Raw genomic sequence first — 25,073 nt, 5'->3', positions numbered from 1 at the left:
AATAAGCTGTTGACAATAACTAACCCAAGAGTTACAAATGACTCCAAACCATACACTCTTAGGACAGACCAAACGTTAACACAAACAACAACGCAATTCTTTGCTGCTCTTTAAATGTGATAACCAAAAACTTATGAAACCAAAGAGCCAGCAGAATACACACCATAAAACAGTCCCCTGTTAGCTAGGAAGCCATCTCACTAACACGATGAGCTCAAAAAAAAAAAAGGGCAAAAAATCCCACACAGTCATTTTCAGAGCTCTCAGTTGTTTTCATACACTAATAGAAAAGCTTGAGTTACTGACACTAGTTGAGATAGTATCCTTCTGTTTTTTTTCACAACAGGGAACTGCCTTACCAAAACAAAGCCTCAAAAAAATTGGGTATAAATTCATAAATGCTCCTCTCCACAAAAATCTTTAGCAAAAGGCAAAAGATTTATACAAACTGGGAAGGGGAGAGAAGAAGAAGAAGGAAGAAAAAAAAAGAAAAAGAAAAAAAAAAGCAGAGTCTCTGCCGGGGCAACCGCATATCCTACCACAAGTCAGGGTGACTACTCTCATAGCCCACTAAACTGCTAGCTTTTAGAGGAAATGGAATTGAACCGATTGACAGCCTGAGTTGGATCATGGGAACCGGGGACACAGGGAGCAAAACCAGCCCCTTGACCAGGGACTCGCTTCACTGCAGGCAATGCACTGTGAGTATGCAAATAAGATGCTCCGGCCGTCTCCGGTGCTCAAAGGAGTCTTTTCTCCGAGCTGCCTCTGTTCCTTCCCCAGCTGGGCGGAGATTGGGATGCAGTGAGGGTGGGGAAGCTGCTCTCCTGAGACAGTCCCGCTGATGGCCAGGCACATGGAGGACGGAGCCCGGACGAGAAGCCAGAGGGCACTTGGCCCACAGCTAAAATCTGGAGCAAAAGCACACACTTTGCAAAGAACAGGAGCCGGGATCTCAGACATGAGATTCTATCTGCCGGCCGGGGTGCGACCCCGTGTTGTACTTGCTGCTTGGTCTGTCTTTCCTGCAAAGTAGCTGGCCTCAGATCCTTGGGGTTCGCTGAGCTGCAGCTCACCGTGATACATGGGAACAGCTTAAAAATCATGGCCTCTCAGGGTTGGAAGGGACCTCAGGAGGTCATCTAGTCCAACCCAATCCCCAACTAAATCATCCCAGCCAGGGCTTTGTCAAACCTGACCTTAAAAACCTCTAAGGAAGGAGATTCCACCACCTCCCTAGGGAACCTATTCCAATGCTTCACCACCCTCCTCATGAAAAAGGGTTTTCCTAATATCCAACCTAAACCTTCCCCACCGCAACTTGGGACCATTGCTCCTTGTTCCGTCACCTGGTACCACTGAGAACAGTCTAGATCCATCCTTTTTGGAACCCCCTTTCAGGTAGTTGAAAGCAGCGATCAATCCCTCCTCATTCTTCTCTTCTGCAGACTAAACAATCCCAGTTCCCTCAGCCTCTCCTCATAAGTCATGTCTTCCAGCCCCCTAATCATTTTTGTTGCCCTAGGCTGGACTCTTTTCAGTTTTTCCACATCCTTCTTGGAGTGTGGGGCCAAAAACTGGACACGGTACTCCAGATGAGGCCTCACCAATGTCGAATAGAAGGGAACGATCACGTCCCTCGATCTGCTGGCAATGCCCCTACGTATACAGTCCAAAATGCCGTTAGCCTTCTTGGCAACAAGGGCACACTGTCGACTCATATCCAGCTTCTCATCCACTGTAACCCCTAGGCCCTTTTCTGCAGAACTGCTGCCTAGCCATTCAGTCCCTAGTCTGGAGCAGTGCATGGGATTTTTCCGTCCTAAGTGTAGGATTGGGCACTTGTCCTTGCTGAACCTCATCAGGTTTCTTTCAGCCCAATCCTCTAATTTTTCTAGGTCCCTCTGTATCCTATCCCTACTCTCCAGCGTATCAACCGCTCCTCCCAGTTTAGTGTCATCTGCAAACTTGCTGAGAGTGCAGTCCAAGCCATCCTCCAGATCATTAATGAAGATGTTGAACACAACCAGCCCCAGAACCAACCCTTGGGGCACGCCGCTTGATATCGGCTGCCAATTAGACGTGGAGCCATTGATCACTACCCGCTGAACCCGACGACCTAGCCAGCTTTCTGTCCACTTTATAATCTATTCATCCAGCCCATACTTTTTGAACTTGCCGACAAGAATACTGTGGCAGATTGTATCAAAAGCTTTGATAAAGTCAAGGAGTAACACCTCCATTGCTTTCCACTCATCCGCAGACCCAGTTATCTCCTCACAGAAGGCAATTAGGTTAGTCAGGCGTGACTTGCCCTTGCTGAATCCATGCTGACTGCTTCTGATCACTTGCCTCTCCTCTGAGTGCTTTAGAATTGATTCCTCGAGGACCTGCTCCATGATTTTTCCAGGGACTGAGGTGAGGCTGACTGGCCTGTAGTTCCCCTGATCCTCCTTCTTTCTTCCCTTTTTGAAAGATGGGCACTACATTAGCCTTTTTCCAGTCATCTGGGACCTCCCCCGATCACCATGACTTTTCAAAGATAGCCAGTGGCCCTGCAATTACACCCGCCAACTCCTTTAGCACCCTCGGATGCATCGCATGCAGCCCAAAGGATTCTTGCTCATCCAGCTTTTCTAAATAGATTCGAACCACTTCTTTCTCCACAGTGGGCTGGTCACCTCCTCTCCATGCTATGCTGCCCAGTGCAGCAGTCTGGGAGCTGATTTTGTTCGTGAAGATGGGGACAGAAGGAAGCATCAACTACATTAGTTTTTTCCACATCCTCTGTCACTAGGTTGCCTCCCTCATTGAGTAAGGGGCCTACATTTTCATTGACTTTCTTCTTGTTGCTAACATACCTGAAGAAACCCTTCTTGTTGTTACTCTTAACATCTCTTGCTAGCTACAACTCCAAGCATGAGTTGCCCTTCCTGATTTCACTCCTGCCTGCCTGAGCAATATTTTTATACTATTCCCGGGTCATTTGTCCAATCTGCCTGGCTGGGGGGAGGATGTAAGCAGGGTGAGAGTGAACTCTACCCTGCCATCTGTTGGTGATCTGTTGTAAAGGCCTTTTGAGGCTGCTGTCATTTGCATGGTTCCACCCACCCCGGATTGCATGATGGAGGTGCTTGTCCAAAGGATCATTTCGGCTGCTGTGGGATCCTCAGTCTCTTTCTTATTAGGGCAGTGGTAATAAAGTGCAGTTATTCCGGTGATATGAATCAAGGACAGTAGAACGGAACTTAGCGGTTCATGATTTCGGGACTCACCCGAACCTACATGAATGTCATTAGGCAAGGGACATGGGTTCCAAAACATGGTGAAATAAGAGAGACTGAAAAGGGATATTTGCACTTAATGCTATGGATTTCTTGTGGAATCTTTAAATGCACATTTTATGCTCTTTGTGTCTCTCCAGTTCAAAAATAGGATGTTTTATGTTTCTAACTCATGTTTAGAACTAGCCATAGATAAAAAGTGGTTAGTAACTCAAAGCAGTTTTCCAGTTTTTCTGAAGGGCTATGCTGTGATCTCTTTTCCACACTAGAAGTTAAAAACAATTCCATAGTTGGGGAAAAAGCTCCTCACCACTCACACAGCAAAAAAAATTTTGCAGGTTGGATTTTGAGAGTTAAGCTGTGGGGCACAGCTTTTGTGCCACACTCTGAAACCAGATTCTTAGTAACAGGTCAATGGGTAGGTTTACACAAATTCTGGCCTCTGGGACCAGAGCTGGGGGTGGGCCCCTACAACTTTTGTGGCACATGCACCACCTCTGCAAATCAACCTTTGCCACCTCACTCCATAACACCACACACACAGCAGCTGCCTTTTACCTCTCAGAACCAAAACACACCCTGAAAGAAATCAAACAGCATAAGCTTAAGGCCAACGACTGCACCACTAACAACAACTCAAACAGATTCCAAAACACCTCTGTCTTTACATACCAGGAACAGCAGGAATGAAACCAACACGCACCAGCTGCCAAACAAACATCCATTCCAGCCTCCCACAAGCCTTGGGCACTGGGAACCCAGACCCCTTAATGATGAGTACTTTTCAGGCGAGGGTGAAGCTCTCAGGCCTCAAATGCCAGCTACAGTTACTCTCTCCTTGATCCAAAACGAACAGCAAAATACACTGCATTACTCCTGCCCCAATAACAAAGAGACTGGGGATCCCACAGCAGCTGAAATGACCGTTTGGACAAGCACTCCCATCATGCAATCCGGGGTGGGTGGAACCATGCAAATGACATCAGCCTCAAAAAGCCTTTACAACAGATCACCAACAGATGGCAGGGTAGGGTTCATAGCGACCCTGCTTACATTCTCCCGCCAGCCAAGAATTGGTGGTCCTGATAAATCACATTCCCTATTATACTAACTCATTGGTATTGAATGCGAAGTTATGGCTAGCAAAAGTAGCCACCCATCTCTGCCTTGTAGCATCCAGCTTAGTCCTTGTTAACACATAAGTCAGTGGATTGTTCTCTGTCCACACCTGAAACTGAGCACCACACAAGCAGTCTTGAAATTTCTCAGTGATGGCCCATTTCAAGACCAAGAACTGTTGCTGGTGGATGGGATAGCGAGTTTCGCTATCAGACAGTCCTCAGCTGGCAAAGCCTACAGATTTACATTTCCTTCCACTTCCTGGTACAGGACTGCTCCCAGACCCTCCAAACTGGCATCAGCATGCAGGATAAACCATTTGTTTGTGTTAAGAAGGACTAGGACTTGCACATGAATCAGTCAAATAATTATTTCCCATAAAGCCCTGTCACTTCTGTTATCCCGTCATGTCCCAAATGGAGAAGAGAGGAGCGCCTCCCGTGTCCCAGGCCAGGAACACCAGATTGGATGTGGGGAGGTGTTCATGACTCAGTCCAGGTTTGCTAGTGCTGCAAAGGAGAAGATTTCCTTCCTCAGTCCAGGTCAACTGGAATTGTTGTTGTAGTGGGAGAGAGATGTCTCTCATCTGGTTCTTAGATGCTTTGGTGAGAGGGGATAGGCAGAGGTTTTTTTTCCCCTTTGCAGCTCACATCGCATATTTCTTCTCTGGTTTTTGCTCTAGCTTGATTTCTCTCTTGCATCTCAGTTTTCTCTTTCTTGGCCTCATTCCAGACCATTCACAGCCCCATTCTCTATCCTAACCCTGAGTCCTCTACTGCACTCTGAATGTCTCATTCTAACCCCACCTCAGAGTCAGCACCTCTAGAACCAGTGCCTTCATACCTCTGCACTCCAACTCTCTGTCCCATGTACCGTGATTTAGGGTGTACTAATAATATTAATTTGGATAATTTGATGAAAATTTAATTGATTAGCTTACATGTTATTTAATTTAATTGACTTACAAAGTTACATTTGCATTACTGCTATTCAAAAGATACATATGGCATTATATGCAACAAAGATTTGGTTAATATACTCACAGCCTTCCTTGATAACCTGGTGGTAAGAGACACAGGACCAGCCTTGCAGTTCAGGTTTCTCAATTCTTAAATGAAAGATGCAGTGCTTAGAAAATGCTGGTGTTACTTAGGGTTTACTTGAATATGTTAAACTTAAAATCAAAACCTAATAAACAAAGACTAAAAACGTAGGGAAACCGAACTTAGCCTAGTTCCCTTGAAACTTAAAATTTAAGAAAAAGTACAGCCTACTGATAGTACATAGAGAGAGAGTGGAGGAATTAAGTCACAATGATAGAGCAAAGTGCTCTAGTGAGGTGGGTTACCTCTTTTATAGGGCACAAGGGCCGGAAATCCTTCCTCCTATGCTCAAATTTCATTCCTCACTCACAAAAAATTAGGGTACATTTACTTCATAGGCTAGTATGTTTGTGCTTGCTGATGACATGTACATATGCACATAAGTTACCTTGTAGTGTACCTGTTAAATCTGTGGGTACAACACTGAATAAAACCCTATGCTATTCTCCATTGTCGATTGGTCTAAGGGCTTGTCTACATCAGAAAGTTGCAGCGCTGGTGAGGGAGTTACAGCGCTGCAACTTAGGAGGTGTACACATCTGCAGGGCACCACCAGCGCTGCAACTCCCTGTTTGCAGCGCTGGCCGTACTCCCGTTTTGTCTCGGGTGTAGAGGATCCAGCGCTGGTGATCCAGCGCTGGTAACCAAGTATAGACACTTACCAGCGCTTTTCTTGACCTCCGTGGAATAAGCAGGTATCCCAGCATACCTGAGGAAGCCTCTGGTAATCAAGCTGGTCTCCTTCCCCGGCTTGCTCTCGCGTTCCCCGAACCCCGAGCAAGCAGGTCTCCTTCCCTGAGGTTTGCTGGGTGGTTCCGGGAACGCGAGAGCAAACAGCGGCGAAGCTGGTCTCCTTTCCCGGTTTGCTATCGCGTTCCCCGAACAAGCAGGTCTCCTTCCCTACGCTTTGCAGGGTGGTACCGGGAACGCGAGAGCAAACCGCGGCGAAGCTGGTCTCCTTCCCCGGTTTGCTATCGCGTTCCCCGAACAAGCAGGTCTCCTTCCCTACGGTTTGCTGGGTGGTTCCGGGAACGCGAGAGCAAACTGCGGCGAAGCTGGTCTCCTTTCCCGGTTTGCTATCGCGTTCCCCAAACAAGCAGGTCTCCTTCCCTACGCTTTGCAGGGTGGTTCGGGGAATGCGAGAGCAAACCGCGGCGAAGCTGGTCTCCTTCCCCGGTTTGCTATCGCGTTCCCCAAACAAGCAGGTCTCCTTCCCTACGGTTTGCAGGGTGGTTCGGGGAACGCGAGAGCAAACCGCGGCGAAGCTGGTCTCCTTTCCCGGTTTGCTCTCTCGTTCCCCGAACCCCCGAGCAAGCAGGTCTCCTTCCCTGCGGTTTGCTGGGTGGTTCGGGGAACGCGAGAGCAAACCGGGAAAGGAGACCAGCTTCGCCGCTGTTTGCTCTCGCGTTCCCCGAACAAGCAGGTCTCCTTCCCTGCGGTTTGCAGGGTGGTTCGGGGAACGCGCGAGCAAACCGCGGCGAAGCTGGTCTCCTTTCCTGGTTTGCTCTCTCGTTCCCCGAACCCCCGAGCAAGCAGGTCTCCTTCCCTGCGGTTTGCAGGGTGGTTCGGGGAACGCGAGAGCAAACCGCGGCGAAGCTGGTCTCCTTTCCCGGTTTGCTCTCGCGTTCCCCGAACCCCCCTTGAAGCCGCCCAACAGCGCTGCAGTTTGGCCACATCTAACACCACTTGCAGCGCTGGTTGCTGTAAGTGTGGCCACTCTGCAGCGCTGGCCCTATACAGCTGTACTAATACAGCTGTAACAACCAGCGCTGCAAAATTTTAGATGTAGACATGGCCTAAGTAAAGGTCTTGGACAGGCATGGGTACTTACCTTTTTAAGTAACGTGATAAAGGTCGATTTTCCTCTCTGAGTAAAAGCTCACAATATACATATGCTAACTTTGCCTTAGCTTAACATACAGGATATGGCCTGTAGGTTCTCGTAAGTCATGTGTCTCAGTCCCCTAATCATTTTTATTGCCCTCTTCTGGACTCTCTCCAGTTTGTCCACATTCCTTCTCATGTGGGTCCCAACCCCAAAAGTACTCACATTTTACCCCATTGGCCCCAAAATGCCGTCTTTTAATATGTAAATAGGGTGCTGCCATGGTCAAGTCACTCCCGAGCTCTCCAGTGGAGCCTGCTGGCGGAGAACAAGGTGAATATTAGCCAGGATGTCACTCAGTCAAATCCCTGTGCTCCCCGCAGATGGTATCGGAAAGCTCCAAGATGGCTCATTTCCCTTTCTCTCATGAGCTTCAGGCCCCAGGGTTACAAATGCACAAACCAGTTGGGATTCTCCCCTGGCCTCAGGGTGTGAGGCTGCTCTGAGGGGATAGACTTGCACACTTGGGATATTAGTGCAAAGATACAATTTCAATTTCTCTTAGAGAAATTGGAGGGCAATTTATATTTGGTACAAATCTTATTTAGTGAAAGGAAAGCTGCAGTGACAGCCTGGCTACTGGGGTGCAAAACACCTTCCTCCTGGGAGACACAAGAAGTTAGAAATAGAAATTTACATTGTTTGTTCCAATGTTGGTACAGGTTTAATTTTGCTTCTGTGTAGGTTTGTTTCAGGCTGTGACCATTTTGGTTTATTGGGTTGTTTTGGTTTTTTTAGTTGGAATGGAGCTTTTAATTGACATTTGCTGGATTGAAATGGCTGACTTGCAACACTAGTTTTGACATAGTTCTGCATATTTTATTACGATTTGACCAGTATTCAAGGATTCAATTGCTTTATAGGAGGTTTTAGTGATCATGCTTATTTATTTGATGTTATTTTATCATTCTGCTGTAGCACACTTTTTTGATAAAATGTTGAAATTATTAATTTACAGCATTTGTTAGTTTTTATTTTTACAAACAAAGTTTTTCTTAATGTTTGGGTTTTAAATTAAGCCTTGTTTTTGGTTTCAATTTTTCATTTAGGTTTTGGTTACTGATGGGATCTTTAAGAGAACTTTGGATTCAGTACTAAAATTTGGACAGATTTAGAATATTTTAAGTAAACCCTGTTTACTATTTTATTTTAATAAAGTTTGTATTGCTGTAAACCCTAGCCGGGGGGAGAGGAGATGAGCCTGGCCTTTAACTGAGAAGGAACAGAGGCTTGGCCCCCGTGAAGGGTGAGGCCAGGTGATGGGGGGCACAGCTCCCCAATTTTTTTTGTCTACCCCATCTCAGGCCTGGTCTACACTATGCTGTTAAACTGATTTTAACAGCATTAAATTGATTTAACGCTGCACCCGTCCACACTACACTGCTCTTTATATCAATTTAAAGGTCTCTTTAAATCGATTTCTGTACTCCTACAAAATGAGAGGAGTAACGCTAAAATCGATATTACTATATCGGATTAGGATTAGTGTGGACGCAAATTGACGTTATTGGCCTCATTATTTTACAGTAGCTACCCACAGTGCACTGCTCCAGAAATCGACGCTAGCCTCGGACCATGGACGCACACCACCGAATTCATGTGCCTAGTGTGGAGGCTCACAATCAACTTTATAATATCTGTTTTATAAGATCGGTTTAAGCTAATTCGAATTTATCCTGTAGTGTAGATGTAGCCTCAGTCCCCCACTAGAGGAGAAGAGTCTGATGCCACCCCTGCTGGTCACTGAGTGTCACTGCTGCTCCATGGGAAACATGCTCTGTGCCTTACCCAGATTGGTGGGAAACACATTCTGTGCCTTACCGTGACTGGTCCGTGGGTGTCACTGCTAGTAGAGCGCAGACAGACGCTGAGCATTACACCACCTAACCAGTGGGTGTCACTGCTGTATCAAGGGAAACACCTTCTGTGCATTACCCTGAATGACCACGAGGTGTCACTGCTGCTCCAAGGGAAACATGCTCTGTGTGGTACCCTGATTGGTGGGAAACACATTCTGTGCCTTACCGTGACTGGTCCGTGCGTGTCACTGCTCGTAGAGGGCAGACACATGCTGTGCATTACACCACCTGACCACTGGGTGTCATTGCTCTATCAATGGAAACGCTTTCTGTGCATTACCCTGAATGACCACGAGGTGTCACTGCTGCTCCTAGGGATACATACTCTGTGTGTTACCCTGATTGGCCATTGGGTGTCACTGCTGCGCCAAGGAAAACACCTGTGCATTACTCTGACTGCCCACTGGGTGTCACTGCTGCGCCAAGGGAGACATAAGAACGGCCAGACTGGTTCAGACGCAAAGTCCATCTAGCCCAGTATCCTCCTGTCTTCTGACACTGGCCAGTGCCAGGTGCCCCAGAGGGACTGAACAGAGCAGGGAATCATCAAGTGATCCGTCCCCTATTGCCCATTCCCAGCTTCTGGCAAACAGAGGCTACAGGCAGCATCCCTGCCCACCCTGGCTAATAGCCCTTGATGGACCTATCCACTGTAAACTAATCTAGTTCTTTTTTGAACCCTGTTTTAGTCTTGGCCTTCACAACATGCTCTTGCAAGGAGTTCCACAGGTTAACTATGCAACTGCCCTGAGTTTACCCCTCTCTCCCCTGGCCAGGTTGTACATGGAAAAGAGGATGAGGATGAGGAGAGCCATGATGTGTCTATCAGTTACTGGTGCCTCAGTTTCCTCTAGGCAGCAGTGCTGCAGGCTCCTTTGGTCTGTGCCCATGCAACTGTGTCTGGGGAAGGAGGAGTAAAGGCTCATGCTTCCCAGCCCCACGCCCCACCCCTAGCAGCTGGGGAATCCAGGCCAAATTTAACCCTGGTAGCTGGGCCGGGATTTGCCTGGGCTGGGGTAGGGCTGGGGAGGAATTGGAAGGGAGACAGACGCACCTGCTGTGAGGGAAGATCCTCCCATTCCCTGCCAACTCCCTTCAGTCCTTGCAGCACAGCACCCCCTAGCATTTCTTTCTCTGTCATGGGAGCTGTCTGCTGCTTGCTTCTCCCTTAGCATCATCTCTCCCCATCCTGGAGCACTGGCATTGCCCATCCTGTGCAAACAAGCAGGCCCCAGTGTGCCCTGTGGCACTGCCCTGCAATTGTGGGGGCAGCTGTTGGATGGAGCCATATCAAAATATGGGGGTGGGCAAGGCTGGGGACCAAGACTCCTGGGCTCCCCTCAAATGTGGGAGGGGAGTGGAGATTAGGGGGTAGAGTGGGGGAGGGGCAGGGCTGGGATCCAGGGATACTGCTTTTTCTGGTTTTCTCCACCTACTGCAGCTGCCTTGGTCCTTTCAATGTGTTTCTTGTTCCATATTCATTTGCTGACTTGTGTAACTCACTCCAGAGGTAGCTGCATCTCAGTGTTGGGTGAGGCACCCTTGGCTGCATCACCTCCTAACCACATCTCTCTCCCCCTTCGGGTGACCCTGCAGCACTCAGCAAACATCCACAAGATCATCGGGCACTTTGAGCATTGGGCTGGCAGGGGCCAGGCACCCAGCCCTCCCTCCAGAGAATGGGACCCAGCACTCCCTACTTTTTACAGGGATTAAAAAGGGGCAAAGGGGGGCAAATCAGAGGAGTGGGTGGCCAGGGTCTGAGCAGGGGGTGGAAATTGACTGGTCAGGGGGTCAAGCAGCTGGAGGCAGAGTTAGGAGAGAGACTAAAGGCAAAGTCAGGGAGGGGGGAAGGATCCAGAGTTAAGCCCAGAGGGAGGTGCTACCAGAGGGTTAAACCCTGGCACAGGCAGGGGCAGAGGGGTAACAGTTATCCCGGTGGGCTGAGACTCCAGTGTTTGCAAACATGGGTGGGGGGAGCAGAGGGCTTTTTTACTTCCCCTCTCACAGGCAGCACCTCTTAGCATGGGCTTCCCAGGGCTGGGCTCTTAAAGGCACAGGCATCCCACTGCCTAGACACTGCAGCTCCTCTCTGATGTAACCAACTGAGGTGCTGCAGTAGGAGACTCAATTCAGTGAAACTGGGCATTCCCTATACGCCCCCCAATCAGGGGGCTGTGCACCCCCTTCCCCGAATTTCCCCAACACCCCCTCCCTCAGTGGTCAGGTAGTTACACGCAGCGTTGCCAATGTTGTCATTGGTTGCAAATTTGAATGGAAATAGAAACGTTAACACACTTTAAAAGCAGATACAACATATGAAAACTACTTGTACCTGAGAAAGTAAAATAGGTATGGAAAGTCTGGACAAAGCCAGGTTTCCTCACCCAGCTGTTGTGTTTGCTGACAATGTCGGTGCATTGGCTTCGGCAGTGTTGGCCAACCTTAGAATTTCAAATGATGATTTGTAAGCGAGGTGTGAATGAGCTCTCCCCTGGCAGCTACTGATGACCAGGGTTGAGAGGAGGCTTTGGGACCAGACTGTATTTACATGAACTCACCTACACTGCTGAGGTATCCAGCGGACAGAGCTGGGCTGCCTCTGCTCTAGGTGCCCGGAGGAGGGAAGGTGTGTGGGGCTCCAGTCTGGGAGTCTTCCTCCTGCCAAGCCCTGACTGTTAATCCCAGCCCTGTCACTCCTTTCTTCAAGCGCCATATGGGCCAGAGGAAAAGTGTGGTAGGAAGCAAGGGCCAAGCTTGTGAACATCAGGTGCAGCAGCAAGAATCCCAACTATCAGGGTAACAAGTTCTAGAGCCCTAACCCATTGTGGCCATCCCAGCCAAAGACCTGGCTCTAGGAGGTGTGAGACACCCAGCAGGAGGGGAAAGATTCACTCTTACACAGCTGGAGACAGGGAAGTCGAGCTCTGGGGTGTTACCATAAGCATCGGTGGCAAGTTTGTAGAAATTTTGGTGGTGCCCAGAACCTGCCCCCAAACTCCACCCCCACCTGCCTAAGGCTCTGGGAGGGGATTTAGGCGGGAGGTCTGGGCTTCAGATCCTGGGCTGGGGATTAGGGTGCAGGGTTTAGTAGGCTTTAGGATGGAGTTTGGGTGCTGGGTGCAGGCTCCGGCAGGGGTGAGAGGTGCAGGCTCTGGGGGTGGGAAGGAGTGCACCCTCTGGGAGGGAGCATAGGGCTGAGGATGAGGGATTCATGATGCAGGAGGGGCTCAGGACTGGGGCAGAGTATCAGGGTTCAGAGGGAGCTCAGGGTTGGGGGTGTTGGAGAGGCTCAGGGCAGCCTGCACTAGGACTCTGGGGCAGCAGTTCTACCCAGAATCCCTCTACTCCAGCAACAGGAGCAGGCAGGAGACAGGCCCCTGCTGCTTTTTGTCAGGCAGGGACGCACCACAGCAGGTGGAGGGGTGCCAGGGCCCAGGGGAAGAGACCCAACTCCAAATATTGCTGGAGCAGGGCCCCCAGCCCTGAATATTCCTGGGGCCCGAGCACCGCAGATGTATATAACCTGCCGCCTATGACCACAAGCCAACACAAGGTCCCACTGAGATTTGAACTCAGATTACAGGATTCAGAGTCCTGAGTGCTGCCCATTACACCATGGGACCAGCTTGTGCTGCCTTCTCTGCACATCGGTGACCCTCATGGGGCTGGCTTGTGTAAGGGGGCTCTTGGCTCTATACTAAAACTTAGTGTGTGTTTGGGGTGGGGGTTGGTTGGCTAGTTCCCAGCACCAATAGAAGGGGGAAGGATCAATGGGAAATCAGGACCCTGAGACTGACAGTCCCCAGGGACAATGGGGAGAGGCCAAAGCTCCAAGTTAGCTGCACTGACAGGCCAGGCAGTGTAATGAGGGAGTCACCAGGCCAGGGGGTCCCATCCTCCATGTGAGCTGGAACTGCCTGGGTGAGAGTGGGGCAGAGCTAAGGAGAGAGCAGGAGCCCGAGAAGAGCCGGGGAGCAGAGCTGCGCAGGTGTAGTGCCAGAAACTGCTACATGTAGGAATTTGCAACCTGTAGCAGTTACTGATACCTGAAGTTGTTCTTATTTGCTGACTTATCCTAACTGGCTAAAACTTGACAGTGGTTTCTCTAGCAAAGGCCAGTCCCTCGCCCCTTGGTCCAGACTTCCTCCTTTATATCAGGCTAGGGTGACCAGATGTCAAAGATGAAATATCAGGACATGGGGGGCGGAGCAAAAAAAAAAACCAGAGGGCCGCCCCGCCGCCAAGCGGCAGTGGCACAGCCCCATCTCCAACCAACTCTCGGCTCTGACCCCCAATACACCCCCAGCTCCCCCATCCCGTCACTCCTGGGCCCAGCCTGGGATCCGAGCTCTGCAGCCGAGCCATGATCTGGGCCCTTCCTGCAGCTCCCGGGCAAGGGGTGAACCAGGCAGCTCCCGGCAGGAGCGTGTCAGCCCCACGTGTGTCTCTGCCCCCCGCCCACCTGGGCCCTGCCTGCTCCCCGCTGCCCCCAGCCCCATTGCGCTGCCCCGCAGGCTGCAGGGCTGAAGCAGCTTCCGCGCTGCGCTCCCGGCCATGGGCATGGCCTGTGTGCAAACCTGGGAGGGAGGAAGAATGCTGTGTGCTTGGGAAAGAGGCAGAGCCAGGGCAAGGATTTGGGGAGGGATCCAATGGGGCAGTGAGGGGGTGGGGCTGGGGGCAGGGCCAGGGCCAGGATTTGGGGATGGATCCAATGGAATGAGGGGGCGGAGTTGGGGGGGGCAAGTATCCCTCCAGACTATGCCTGTGTGTCGGAGCAGAGGACAAAGTTATTTGTTTGTCCAGGGTCCCGACCAAACATCGGTCGGGACGCGGGACAAACAAGCAAATATCAGGACAGTCCCGATAAAATCAGGACGTCTGGTCACCCTACATCAGGCTTCAAGTTGAGAATCATTTCCCATTCCCGCTCTGCAGGAGGGGAGACTTTTAAACTCTCTGTCTGTGTGACTGCACATGGCTAAGCAAAGAGAACAAACCCCAATCCCCCCCGTGCTTTGGGAGCCAGGTTTGTGGTGGGAATTTTGTGGTTCAGATGACTTCACACCTGGGCATTGTGATTTTTTACCAGTTTCTCTGGCATTGGGGCATTTTTGTGTTCACAGCTGTGATGGCCGAGTGGTTAAGATGTGGGAGTTGAAATCCAATAGGGTTTCCCTGCGCAGGTTTAAATCCTGCTCCCAGTGAGGCCTGTGTTTTAGCCAGTCTCTAATCCCGGCAACACCTCTGTACAACCCCCTGAGACACTCTCAATTCTCTCCCCATCCCAAGTAAATCCTGTTCTGCTCCTTTCATAGAGATCCCTGGGGCACCACCTCACACTGTGTCCCTGAGGGGTCAGGCAAACTCTCAGCACCTGAAGCCTCTGCCACTCACCTGATGCCCCATAGATCAGCCATAGCCCTGGTTCTGCTCCTCTCTCTAGAGTGCGAAAAGAGCCAAGTCAGCGACTCGCATGGCTGCAGAACCAACAGAGAAAAAATAGGTGCTCAGCGCCCATTGACAGCCAGCTCCTCCTCCACACTACAGGCCTTGCTGACAAGCTCCTCCTCTTCCCTTTCAGTGCCTCTCACTTGCCAGTGATCAGCTGTTCAGTGGGGTGCAGGAGGCACTGGGTGGGGAGGGGAAGGAGCAGGGACAGGAAGAACTGGGGGTGGGAGAGGAATGGGTCAGGAAGGTGCAGGAAGGGTAGAGATGGGACAGGATGGGGTGGGGACTTGGGGGAAGGGGTGTAGTGGGGGCAGGGCCTGGGGAGGAAAGGGGGGGATTTGTCCCATACCCCAGACCCCTCTAGGGCCGGCCCTGAAGGGAAGCACTGACTATTACAGTGGTAATAAAACTGACCAGCATTGCGGGGGAGGCTGAGGGAGATCCGCACTCATCAGGTCTCTTCTCTCCCCTAAGGTGAGCCAGACACTGCTCTCTCCTGACTCTCACTCTAGCAGCTGGACACTAAAGAGCCATTTCCCCACAGGAAGTGCATTGAGTGTCCCTGTGGTGCTGGGGGGGCTGGCGCTTCTGCTGGCTCTGGGGCTGGCAGGGGGGTTGATGTCTGCACACTTGCAGCTGCCAGGCCGGAGGGGGCACTTGGGACCTTACCAGACTGGCTCAGTGAAGACGGGGGGTTGACAGAGCAATACAGACGCTCTCCAGAGCAAGGAGCAGCATCCGCCCATGCAGCCAGGCAATGAGCATTTCCCACAGCCTGGAGCCGAGGGGGAGGCAGCAGCTGCTGTTCCAGCTCCTGAGGGACAGGCCCTGTCAGCCAACAGACACTTCTTACTCACCTCAGCTAATGGTGCCGGGTTCCTCCAGTGGGGGTGTGGAGCAGCTGTTTGTTTTCCTGTCCCTTTTGTGTGCAACTCCTGACAAAAACATTCCAGATACGGAAGCAACAGGCCAAAATGTTTTCACGCAGGTGCCAAAGTAGCTCAGTTGGGAGAGCGTTAGACCAAAGCTCTAAAGGTCCCTGGTTCAATCCCTGGGTTTGGCAGGCCCTGTCATCCCTCTTTATGCAGGGGATGTTTTCTGGGAGCACAGCAGTGCCTGGACCCAAGGTGAGTTCCTGAGCTTGGGCTCTGCAGTAGGAAAGCATAGAACAGGCTTCTGCCCCTAGATGGCCCACCTGACCTTTAATGATGAGAACTGTCTTTCCCAACATGGCAGGAAGAAAGTGAGGCAGGGCAGCCCTCAGGAATGGTGCTAGAGGGCTGCTGGGCAGTGACAGGCAGGGATTGGGGATGGAAGCTCCTCTGTGCAGCTGAGCAATGGCAGTACCAGGGAAGGGGCATCTGTTAAACTGACCCAGCACATCTCTCCTCCTCTGGGCACCTAGAGCAGAAGCAGCTGGTGCTGATGGCTCCAAGGGCAGGCTTAAAAGCCACAGAGCAACTGAGGTCAGGGCTAGAGGAGGGCAGGACCATGCCTTTGTGTGGCCTTCAGACAGGCACAAAAACACTTAGCCAGGCTGCTCCCTGCCATGCCAAACACCCACTGAAGGTCACCAGCATGCGGGGCAGCTGCTGATGCTCTGTGGATAACATCATAAATTGGTAGGAAAGCAGGGCCAGCCCCCATGGTGAGGCCTCTGACTGGTCCCACTCAAGGTGCTCACTTTTGCAGTGGGGCAGGAGATTTTACCCCAAGAGGCTTTTCCCAAGCTGGTGAGAAGCAGAGAAACACCCAGGCTCCCAAGACGCTATGTAGTAAGTACCCTCCAGCACAGGGTCAGGTGCACACGACAGCCAGGGCAGTCACCCACTTTCTTTGACAAGTCAGGAAGGGCAAAGGCTAGACTGGAAGCACCTGGGTCTCATGTCCCAGCCTTTGTGACACCCAACCCCCAACTCCTTCCCGGGGCTCTAGCTGAAGCCAGAGCATTGGCCTGAGCAGCCAAGAAGAGGTTCCAACCCTGAAGGGAACAGGACTTTCAGCACAATGGTAAAACTGCAGAAACACAACCACCCAGGGACTCCAACCCTCAATCTTTTGACCCACACTCAGATACCTTATCCATTAGGCCACATGAGGGTTCCCTAGGACGTTTTTTGCCTCTCTTTTGCCTACCTGCTCGCTCTTGTGGTGAATGGTGAAGATGGTTTCAACAAGCCCAGGCAGCTCAGTTGGTAAAGCATCAGGCTCTTAATCTGAAGGTTCAAGCCCCTTTCTGGGTGCTCAGGTTTTAAGTGGCCTTGTGTGCCAGGAGCCAAATGATTCCTGGTGCTGTCCACCAGCCACATGCAGATTCCCAGAATCCATGGCCATTTTCTGGAAAGGTTCCTTTCCTCAGGAATCAGGAGAGAGGCCACATCCACAGGAGCAGGCCTAGAACAAGCAGTCTCTGGCTGGCAGGAAGCGCTATGGGGCCAGGTGCTGAGAAAGCTCAGAGGGAGACCAGCAGAGATGAGGGGAAGAGAGACAGAGAAGCAATGAGTACAGAGGGCAAGTGTACAGGGGGTTCAGGTCCGGCTATTGTGGGGAACTTCCCTGGTTTATACATGACCCTGGTGCAATTGGCCAGACAAAGGATCTCAGTCCCCACTCCCTTACCAGAGGCCTGCCTGACCCCAAGGATGCTCTTTCTACTCTCATGTGTGGCAGAGTCCTCATAACCCCAACAAGGCTGGGCCCAGGAATCCTGCTGAGAAACCAATACTAGTCTGGCAGGGGAATTTGGTTTGAATGTATTATTAGTATTCTCTTCTGATTTCTGAATCAGTTCAGCTCAGTCTCTGTCCTCCAGGTGTGTTTCCAGCTGTTGAGTTATGGGGGAGAGAGGCCAAATCATGGTGTCTCTACCCTTCTTTCATATTTTCTTCCAGCTTGTTAGGAAGCTCCTTTGCTAGGATGTGAATCAAGCAGTGTCCATCCTCACAAGGCAGACTTGTACAAACCATATGATCATTATATGAGAGTGGTGAATATGGGGCTTCCAGGGTGCTGCTTTGAGCACAGCATGCCGCACCTGGGCTTCCATTGCAATGGAGACGTACCCTTAGAGTCCATCTCTCCTGGGATAAAGATGGCAGCAGGGCTGGCCTGGCTCATCTGACTTGGGCTCATGGACGTAAAGCTGAGGGGCTAAAAACTGTGGTGCAGATATTTGTGTTCACACTGAAGCCTGTGTTCAAAAACTCCCACCCCTCGTGGGGCCTCAGAGGTTGGGCTCAAGCCCATATGTCTGCACTGTAATTTTATAGAGGTTTGGAGGGAGTTTAGCAAGTGGAAATAGTAAAACTGCATTGAGGGGAGTGGACCACTGACCTATCAGCTCTTAACACCCAAACTTTTAGTAACTCTATTATCAGTGCCTGTGCGTGTAATTTAAACCATAGGTCCATCTAGTTCTGAATCTTGTCTTCTATCAGTAGCCAATGCCAGGTGCCCCAAAAGCCACTCCCCAAGGCACCACTAGGAGTTGAATCCAGGATCTCCTGTTTACAAAACAGGTACTTTAACCACCTAAGCCATGGTACCTGCTGTTACTTAAAGCACCGTGTCTGCCCACACCTGACTGTCTGCCAATCCCCACTGGGTCCTGACAAATGTTGCTCGTGTTTGGCTTCTGTAAAGCAGAAGAGCAGGTGAAGTTTTGCTCCCAAGATGTGTGTGTGATTCTTTGGACAGATCTACACTACAAAATTAGGTTGGTGTAATTACGTTACTTAGGCTGGCAATGCAGTATATCAACCTAATCCCAGGGCAGATAGCGGCTCAGCTCTCAGAACTTTCTGGAACTATGAAAGGGGAGGGGCCCAGCCTCTGTAGCAGGAATGCAGGGCAGGTGAGTTCACAGTGGGCATTATGGGATACTGATGGAGGCCAGTTATGGTGATATAATGAACAGCAGCATTTACACTGACAATTTGTCACTTTAAGTTTGCTGCACAAAGCTCTAGGCCTCTCATTGAGGTGGTTTTATTTTGTCACCAAAACAGGGCAGTTTTGTTGCCAGACATGGCATTGCAGTGTGTGCACCAGCCAAAAGCTGCTGACCAAGGGAGCGTTGTGTGTTTTTCACACACCTGAGCAATACAATGATGCTGAAATAACTTTGTAGTGCAGACCTGGCCAAAGAATCACACACACACACACACAGAGCTTGCAAGGAAAAGCTCACCTGCTTCTCTGCTTTGGAGAATCCAAACACAAGCAAAGCTTGTCAGGCCCCAGTGGGGATGGCAGGGAGTCAGGTGTGGGCAGACACTGTGCTTCAATCACAGGTGGGCACCGTGGCTTAGCTGGTTAAAGCCCCTGTCTTGTAAGCAGAAGATCCTGGGTTCAACTCCCAGTGGTGCCTTGTTGATTAACTCTTGAGGCACCTGCTATTGGCTACTGCCAATGGACAAAACACAGAGCTTGATGGGCCTTTGGTCTAGCCCAGTATGGCAGTTTAAACTATACTCACAGGCACAGATAACAGAATTACTGAAAGTTTGGGAGTTAAGAGCTGATAGGTCAGTGGTCCAGCCTGTCATAGATGAGCCCTTCCCTCTGGGACAGGGGCAGGTCTGGGCTCTCACACCAGTTGCTCATTGTGGCTGTCAGAATCTGTGAGCAGTTCATTTAGTTTGCACCAAGGGTTGAGCCCTGCTTCATGCACCGTGAGAATGAAAATCCTAAACCACCCTTTGAAATAACGAACGCAGCAGGACGTGTTATTGTCACTGCCCAAAGCAGATAGACAATGGAGAAATGCCACTGAGTCCAGCGTATTACTCCACTGCCATTTTACCTTTTTTGCTTGCTAAACTCCCTCCCAACCTTGAGGGCTCCCAGAGCCCGATATTGAGCTTGAGCTGAGATGTCTACAGGGCAAGTTTACCACCCCACGGCCAAAACCCTCAGGAGCCTGAGCTGGCACAGGAACGCCTTGGGTGTTTCATTGCAGTGTGGACATAACCGAGCATTATGTCTACACTGCCATTAACACACCCAAGTCACTATTCTCAAACCCTGAGTCAGTTGATTCAGGCTTGTGGGGCTTGTGCTGCAGGGTTATAAAATTACAGTGTAGACACTTGAGCTTCAGCCCAGCCTCCGAGACCCCACAAGGAGTGAGGGTTTCCAAGCCTGGGCTCCAGTCTGATCCCCAGGAGCCCAAATCAGATCATCCAGGTAAGCGGGATTTTATCACAGTATTGATGCCCTCTTAGGATATGTCTACATTGCAATGTAAGCCTAGGGTTAGCAGAAGGCATGTCAGCAGCCCCAACACATAAACATAAACCACGAGGAAAAGGCCCACCCCAAATAAGCTGGGCAGTGTCCTTATCCCTACGGTTTGTAAGTCCAGCAACCAAAAGTCCTTAAATATGAGCTCCCCCGTTACCCCACTCACAGCTGTTGTCCTTAGTCAGTGCAAGCCCAGAGGTGCCTCTGTAGAGTTCACCTGCCATCCTGGGTGGAAAAGAGGGAAAATAAGAAGGCACTGTACATCACTGTCTTGTCTAGGAACTCACTCATCCCTCCACTGCCACCCTGTCCTAAAGTTGATTTAACACCTAAATTTTAGTATTGGGACCCCAGCCCACTTGGTCCTGGAACCCTTGTCCCCTGCCTACCAAGTGCTATTGAATTGAGGGTGAGTCCTTCAGTCGGGGTCTGCCAAGCACAGCTGTGCTGCCCTTGATTCACACAACAAGGATAACAACTCTCTCTTTCTCCTGTCCCAATAACAAGGAGACTGGGAATCCAACACGAGCCAGAAGTGATCATTTTGGCAAGCAATGCAACATATTTCCAACGCACTGTAAAATCCACATGCAGACTCATACATGAAACCTTGCAAGAAAATCTTCCTGAGGGAGTCTGAAGCACCTGCTGCTGGAGGGAAGGAGGGAGCCGTGGTTTGGGATTGAGGGGCACTGGGAATAGGAGGGGGCTGTGGGTTGGGATAGAGAAGAAGGGTGAAGAGGAGTAGGCTCTGGTTGGGAGTGAGGAGCAGTGTGCATAGGAGGGGCAGTGGATTGGGACTGAGGGTCACTGGGACTAGAGGGGACATGGGTTTAGGCTGAAGAGCATCATCATTTGGGGATCCAGCAGGATAGAGGAAGGCCGCAGGTGATTCTAAATCCTTAGAGATATTCTGTTTTGTTTTCTGTGTGTGCGTGTGCATGCAGGGAGGAACATGCTGTGTGCCCAGAGGCCTTTATTCCTCCAGGCTGCAAGGACAGTGAGGATGTCAGGAAGTTGCCCCTTCAAACCCACACACACAAAGGCCCTTCTTAGGAAAGGCACAGTCTTGAAGAGAAAAAGTAACACCAAAGAGGACATCAGAAGAACAATGTTTAAAGATATGGCGAGTAGTTTATTACCTGACCAGGGACTTGAACCCTGGACCATCAGATTAAAAGCCTGACACTCTACCAGCTGAGTTAGCCAGGCTTACAATAAAAAAAGTACTAGTTATGCAGAGGAGAAACTGGTCATGAAAAAGGGAAATGGATACAATATGGGAAACCTGCTGCTCTGTCTCTCTTCCCAGTCCTGGCCTGGCCTGGTATTAGTGCAGGTTAAAAAGACAGGGAAATATTGGCATCTACGAGCCTTTCATAGCTGTACAAGACTCAGGCACAGTACAGAGATGCCCATCTGCAAGTGCCGAATGGTTGGATTGGCTAATGCAGGGCACACTGGGATATACAGCCAAGTATCCATCACATCATTATTTCAGAGGGATAATGATGGGAAGGTTCACAATTGACTCAGTAGTTGCATACTAAGGTGCACATTTGGCGGTTACATTGGGAAATTCTGGCTCCTTCTCAGGCTCAGGTTGGCCACCCCGGTCTATATGTAGAAGTTACAACATTGAAACTTGAAAGAGGGACCAATTTCCCCATCATTTCCCACCTTTACATCCAAACACGATGACTTTCTGAATGAGCTCTCCTCGCTCAGCCAGAAGATCTTGGGGTGGGAGTAGGAGTCACTGGGTAAAATTCTCTGGACTCTGTTCTGAATCAGGTCAGAGCAGAGGTACCTAGTGATCCAGTCTGGCTGTAAAATCTATATATCAACCCCAAATATGGTGTGAAATTAATCCTCAGGAATGGCTGTTCCCCACCCAGACCCAGAAAAGGGCTTTCCAAGGAAGGGGGCTTTTGAGGAAGGAAAGAAGAAAGATGTCCTTCTCTTCCTGGAGGAACTGGGCTCTTCACTTTGGACAGAAAGGAGGGGAAGGAAATGGCCACATGATGGCAGCAGAACTAAAGAAATGAAACACAACAGGCTTCTGTGCACATTGATTCTGTACAGTGAACGAACCTGACTCCTGTATCATGAAAAGCCAAAAAGCCATTTCTTTGTACGACAGGGAGAAAAGAGTTCCAATCATTCCTGCCCATTTACTTTTGAATTATTTTACATTATAAATAAAATTCTAACAAAATTAGTCTGAACATGAGCTGCCTGTTATTAAAAGCCTGTACCCCAATTCAGTTCCAACTGCCCTGCAAGAAACACCCCCAGGTCCCTGCTCACCCCAGGAAGAGGAAAAAGAGAACCCCCCACTGGGCACTGTCCTTGGCTCCAGGCTGCTGTCCCAGGGTGTGGGTGGAGACTGATTGTTTGCTGCTGAGGAGGGAGCCAGTAGAGGCCTCTGGTGCTCTGCTCCTAGCATCTGCCCAGCCCAGGCTGTCCTCTGCCCCAGCTGCTGCTCCCAGCCTGCTCTAGAGTCAAACAAGCAGGGCTCCCAGGGGAACAGAGGCTGGGACAGGGCAGCAGCCTGGGTTGGGCTGGGAAGATGCTAGGAGTTCTCGTTCTCTGAGAACTGGCCCGGCTCCCTCTCAATAGCAAACAAACCAATTCCACATCCCCTCCCCAGAAAAATCAGCTTGAAGCCAAGGGCAGCAGGGGACGATTGCCTTTAGTTCCCACCAAGGCAGGAGAGAACCCAGGGCCTTTCTAGCAGAGCTTATGGAACTGACATGGGGAAACCAGCCTTTAATAACAGGCAGCTCAAGTTGAAACTAAGTGTTTTTAATGATTTCTACAACATTAAATAACACTTCAATTCTAGTGTCATTATCCATAAAATTGCTTCAGCCTTACAGGTTCTCAAGTACAAAACTAAACATCTCTTGAAATCCAAGGAAGTGGAGATCAGTCAATCTTCAGAGTCATCTCACATAAAAGAATCATGTTGTGGTACATACTGGCCCCATCATGTGGCCATCGCCTTTCCCTCCTCTCTGTTAAAAGTTTTAGTATTTTGCACAGAAACTTTCTTCCCTCAGGAGAGACCTGGGAACCAGGGCTGCCAGCCAGACAAACACCTTTAAGAGGAAGCGTAATCTGTCAAAAAATGATCTCCCTCCTTCAGTTCAGTGACACTCTGAAATGTTACTTATCAGGGCAGAGCCAGAGGATTGAAGCAGCTACATCAAGCCTCTGTGTAGATAGCAGGAATGAACACAAACACTCCCTTGTATCTGAAGAGATGTTTAGTTTTACCCTTGGTAAACTACAAGGCTAAAGGGAAAGATGATGGTGGTGTCAGATATAAAGAGTGAAACATAAAACAATCATCATAGTTATGCCTATAGCAACTGTAAATATTTCTAAATTCTTCTTATTATCATCAGTGTATTATTTTCTCTGTCATCTAGACATTGACTAGATCTTGACCAAGAAATTTGGATCTTGACAAAATAATCAACTACCCCTCGTTAAGATAATGGACTTGACACCCACTCGGGTGTCCCCACACAGGTTCAAGTACTAACAACAGTGGCACCTTACAGCCATAGCTTTTAATCAGGGCAATACATTGATACAAATTCCTGTTAAATCATTTCTCAGCCAGAGTCGATCGCCCACATTCCTTAAGACACTGGGCCACCATGTGGACGTTTCATTTCCCTCCTCAATTTCACACAGAGCCACAATTTCCTTTGCACAGATCCAATCACAGTAAAACCTCCCTGTGTCTCTTCTCTGAGCCAGGGCATTCGATTGCAGTGAACCCTTCTCTCCTGCAATGGCAATGGTCAGACAGAGGGGACGTGGTCACCTGCATCCCTACCAGGGAGATATTGGCTCGGCTCTTTCTTTCTGCTGCTGTTGTTAGTCCATGAAACATCAGGGATGGCATGCAAGGCTGAGCTCACACACCAACCCCTGAAACATTTCAGTGCCCCAGAGAAATCCTGCCCCAGGCTATTGGAATGATACGGTGGAGATTCGAATAGGAAAAAGACTGTCTGAATTGTCAGTGTGGGGAATGAACAACAATCTATAGCAATGTCGTTAGCCACAAACACACTAATCATGTTCCAGCTGGAAGGGAAATGGGCAGGAACTCTTGCTGTTCCCCATGGACACGCTTACACTAATGCACAGCAGTGAGTGTGCTGGGGGAGCTGGTCTGAGCCATTTGAAGTGACAATTCTGTGAGAACAGAACCATTATGTAGTGCAATAGCTGTATATCAACTAGTTGTAGCCGAGTGGTTAAGGTGATGGACTAGAAATCCATTGGGGTCTCCCCACGCAGGTTTGAATCCTGCCAACTACGGAAGCATTAGTGTGTTGTCATTGCTGCTGTCTTAGTGCCTGAGCATCCATGGAGCCAGATCTCGTCACCCTCTGAGGCTGGCTATCCTTAAAATACTGCTGTAGCATTGTGGAGTAGACAGCTGCTACAGTGAGGGGTGGGGTTTTCCATCCCTGTAATAGCTGCATTGGCAAAACAATCTTTCCTTTCATTTAGCACTATCTAACCATGGCTTAGGTCAGCTTAATTATACTGGTTCCAGGGAGTTTCACACCCTGAAAGACGTACATTTTAGAGGGTTTGTCCCAATTATAGGCCTGTTAGCTTGACGTCTGTAGTATGTAAGGTCTTGGAAAAAATTTTAAGGGAGAAAGTAGTTAAGGACATAGAGGTCAATGGTAATTGGGACGAATTGCAACACGGATTTACTAAAGGTAGATCGTTTCAAACCAATCTGATCTCCTTCTTTGAGAAGGTGACGGATTACTTAGATAAAGGAAATGAGGTAGATATAATTTACCTAGATTTCAGTAAGGCGTTTGACACGGTTCCGCATGGGGAACTGTTAGTTAAATAGGAAAAGATGGGGATGAATATGAAAGTTGTAAGGTGGATAAGGAACTGGTTAAAGGGGAGACTCCAGCGGGTTGTATTGAAGGGTGAACTGTCAGGCTGGAAGGAGGTCACTAGTGGAGTCCCTCAAGAATCGGTTTTGGGACTGATCTTATTTAACCTTTTTATTACTGACCTTGGCACAAAGAGCGGGAATGTGCTAATGAAGTTTGTGGATGACACAAAGCTGGGG

The 25,073-nt window shown here is 49.7% G+C and overlaps 1 long non-coding RNA gene and 6 other non-coding genes across 7 annotated transcripts; 4 read left to right on the top strand and 3 right to left on the bottom strand.

The window, feature by feature from the left end:
- Nucleotides 1-351: 351 nt before the first annotated feature.
- LOC127036322 (U5 spliceosomal RNA) lies at nt 352-468 on the bottom strand. Its single transcript, XR_007770086.1, has one exon. It is a non-coding gene; the product is annotated as a U5 spliceosomal RNA (small nuclear RNA).
- A 5,958-nt stretch (nt 469-6,426) lies between these two features.
- On the top strand, nt 6,427-7,300 carry LOC127036084 (uncharacterized). Its single transcript, XR_007770004.1, has 3 exons — nt 6,427-6,501; nt 6,712-6,824; nt 6,930-7,300. It is a non-coding gene; the product is annotated as an uncharacterized LOC127036084 (long non-coding RNA).
- A 5,504-nt stretch (nt 7,301-12,804) lies between these two features.
- TRNAQ-CUG (transfer RNA glutamine (anticodon CUG)) lies at nt 12,805-12,876 on the bottom strand. The gene has a single exon. It is a non-coding gene; the product is annotated as a tRNA-Gln (tRNA).
- Nucleotides 12,877-15,691: 2,815 nt separating this feature from the next.
- TRNAF-AAA (transfer RNA phenylalanine (anticodon AAA)) lies at nt 15,692-15,764 on the top strand. The gene has a single exon. It is a non-coding gene; the product is annotated as a tRNA-Phe (tRNA).
- Nucleotides 15,765-18,996: 3,232 nt separating this feature from the next.
- On the top strand, nt 18,997-19,070 carry TRNAT-UGU (transfer RNA threonine (anticodon UGU)). Its single transcript has one exon. It is a non-coding gene; the product is annotated as a tRNA-Thr (tRNA).
- Nucleotides 19,071-21,084: 2,014 nt separating this feature from the next.
- On the bottom strand, nt 21,085-21,157 carry TRNAK-UUU (transfer RNA lysine (anticodon UUU)). Its single transcript has one exon. It is a non-coding gene; the product is annotated as a tRNA-Lys (tRNA).
- A 3,050-nt stretch (nt 21,158-24,207) lies between these two features.
- Nucleotides 24,208-24,289, top strand: TRNAS-AGA (transfer RNA serine (anticodon AGA)). The gene has a single exon. It is a non-coding gene; the product is annotated as a tRNA-Ser (tRNA).
- The last annotated feature ends 784 nt before the right edge of the window (nt 24,290-25,073 follow it).

The sequence above is a fragment of the Gopherus flavomarginatus genome, chromosome 17, assembly GCF_025201925.1.
Source record: "Gopherus flavomarginatus isolate rGopFla2 chromosome 17, rGopFla2.mat.asm, whole genome shotgun sequence".
NCBI classification, from domain to species: Eukaryota; Metazoa; Chordata; order Testudines; family Testudinidae; genus Gopherus; species Gopherus flavomarginatus.
Note: the sequence above shows the minus strand (reverse complement) of the source record. Positions and strands in the feature narration are given on the sequence as shown.